The following is a 2696-nucleotide window of genomic DNA, read 5'->3' on the forward strand; positions in this document are numbered from 1 at the left end:
GATTAGCTCAGATATAAACTCTGACTCTGCCTTTTTCCATTCTACCACAGAGGCATAAAGGGGGATGCCATCACCCCACCAAATATTCACCTTTCAAGACCCAATTCAAATGCTACCTTCTCCAGGAAGTCTTCTTCTGACCACCCCAACTATTAAAATAGAAAACAGTCCCTTTCCAGTCCTATACTTTCCTCTTTCCCTGTGGCTATAAGATCAAAGGATCATAGAATTTGGAGCTAGAAGGAAAGTTAGATGCATCATCATGTTAAATACCTCTATTTTCAAGTGGGGAAATTGAAGCTTAGCAAGGGGAAGGGACTTCCCCAAGATCACACAGCAAATTTCCACGCTTTGAACCAACCTCATCATCCATGTCTCAAACATCAGTATCCAAGCCCTTAACAAGATTAGTCTCTGGAGGCGGACAGAACCATTGTCCCATGGGACCAGAAGATCAAACCAAGGATGGGAAATATGTCACTCAGAAGGGAAACCATAAGTGCTGCTGGTTTGGATGAAACTGAGGGCAAAAAAAGGACAACAGGAGGGAGGGACGTGACAAGACTGTTGACTAAGGAGGGGCTTTCTATCAATAACAGGCCTTCCTGAGAAGGGCCAGGGGTCTTCCCAGAAGCCAGTGGAGTAGCAATGTAAGCATTGGCTCTCTTCCCTCCTCTCCTTCCCATGACTAACTTGGGAGGAGCTTTCCTGGAGAGAGGGGCAGGTGCTGGCAGGCTCTTCTTCCCAGGGTGTAACTAGCCATTAAGGGACCTTCCCAGACCAAGGGGTCTGAGAATTGCATAAACTAAGAGCCCCTACCTCTTCCTTAGTACGTCACTGGAGCACTAGCCATGATCAGTAGGACCCTAAATGAACAATCTTCTCTTTTTGTGTGTAAATAATTTTCCAGAGTGAATATGCCTCAGGTAGCCTTCCAGTCACTATAAAAGTAAGAAAAGCTCCTAATTTGGGGCTGGTTGAAATCCATTCCCTTGGGGAGGCTGATGGAAGTAGGTCAATTCCTTTCTTCCTCTACCAGTCATTCAATGCCCCATGATCTCTCCCTAGTTTCAGGCCTATCTCTCTGCTGTCCCCCAACTGTCTCCTCATGCATTGGCCTCTGCATACATGATTTCAGTTTGCCTAGGATCACACAGCTGGTAAGGATCAGAGGCATCAGGGATTGGAATCTAGAACTCCTTCAATAAAGCATGGACCAGAGCACTGAGAACTAAGAAGGAACCTGAAATATTGAATAATACAATATGGATTTTTTTCTTTGATACCATCCATTCAATCCCCCTTTTTTACAGAAGAGGAAACTGAGGCTCAGGGAGAAACTTTAGTTCTATTTGAATAATATTTAAAGATTAAAATTCAGGTTGAATGAAGGCTCAGAACTATGCTCTGGATAAGGACTTTTTTTCAGAGTGGGAGGTGGAATGGGGAGGGGTGCTATATTTGGGTCAAGAACTGCTCCTTGAGAACAAAGGACAATGTTGATTGTCCTTTAATGTTTATAGACAAAGAGAAAGAGGAATCTACTCATCTATCCTGCTTCTAGCCCAAATATAACTATTAGAATATAAGCCTCTTGTGGGCAGGATGTGTTTTTGCTTTAACTTTATCTTCTGAGAGCTTAGCTAGATGTCTGGCATGTAGAAGAAACTCAATAAGGGTTCCCTCCTCCCACCTTCCGAAATGAGAACATTGCTTTAAGCTTCACTGAAAAAAAAAATATGAGGCCATCTACCTAGGACTCTCTCTTCTCCCCTTCCCCTCATCTCATCTCACCTGCCTTCACCCACCATCTCCTCTTTCATCCCTGCCACACAGGAAGCAGCCTTTCTTACCAAGACAACCCCCTTTACATTGCACAAGTGATCCCATTCCCTTCTGTCTTCTCCAATAAATTGCCCCCCTCTAATATCCCTACTCTTTTCCTAATCCTCAATCTCTCCCTGTCTACTGGCTATTTCCCTGCCACCCACAAACCCACCCATGTCTCCCCCATCCTCAAAAAGCCCTCAACTTGATCCTTCCACTCCCACTAATAATTGTCCCATGTTTCTACTTTATTCTGTGGCCGAAGTTCTTGAGAAGGCCATTTACTTACAATGAGACATCTTAAACTCATTATGTCCCAACATTGTCTTCCCTTCCTAGTGAGAACACTCCCATCTTCTGAGTCACTAAAATGTCATCCTCAGTTTCTCACTCTCTGTTGATAGTCCTATGGTTTCTATCTTGAAAACACCTCTCACTCAAGCCCCCTTCTCCCCTTGGATACTGCCACCATGCCGGTTCTGGACCTTGCAATAAATTGCCTGTGGCTTGGTCTCCCTGCCTCGAGCCCCTGCCTAATCCAGTCCATCTTCCACTTGGTCACTAAATTAATCTTCCTAAAGTGCAGGTCTGACCATGTCACTCCCACCCCATTCAACAAACTCCAGTGGTTCCTCATCACCACCAGCATCAAATATTAAATTATTATTCATTTTTAATTAAAATTTATTTAATCTTTATTTAATTAAAATATTATTCCTTTTTAAAGCCCTTCACAACCTGGCCCCTTCCTCCTATTTTTCCAGTCTTCTTATACTTTACCGCCCCTTGATGTTCTTCATAGCATAAACTACTATCCCTCATTTCCCAACTCCATGCATTTGTGTTGGCTCTCCCTCCTCAGTTTCACC

This window comes from Notamacropus eugenii, chromosome 4 (genome assembly GCF_028372415.1).
Source record: "Notamacropus eugenii isolate mMacEug1 chromosome 4, mMacEug1.pri_v2, whole genome shotgun sequence".
In the NCBI taxonomy this organism is placed as follows: Eukaryota; Metazoa; Chordata; class Mammalia; order Diprotodontia; family Macropodidae; genus Notamacropus; species Notamacropus eugenii.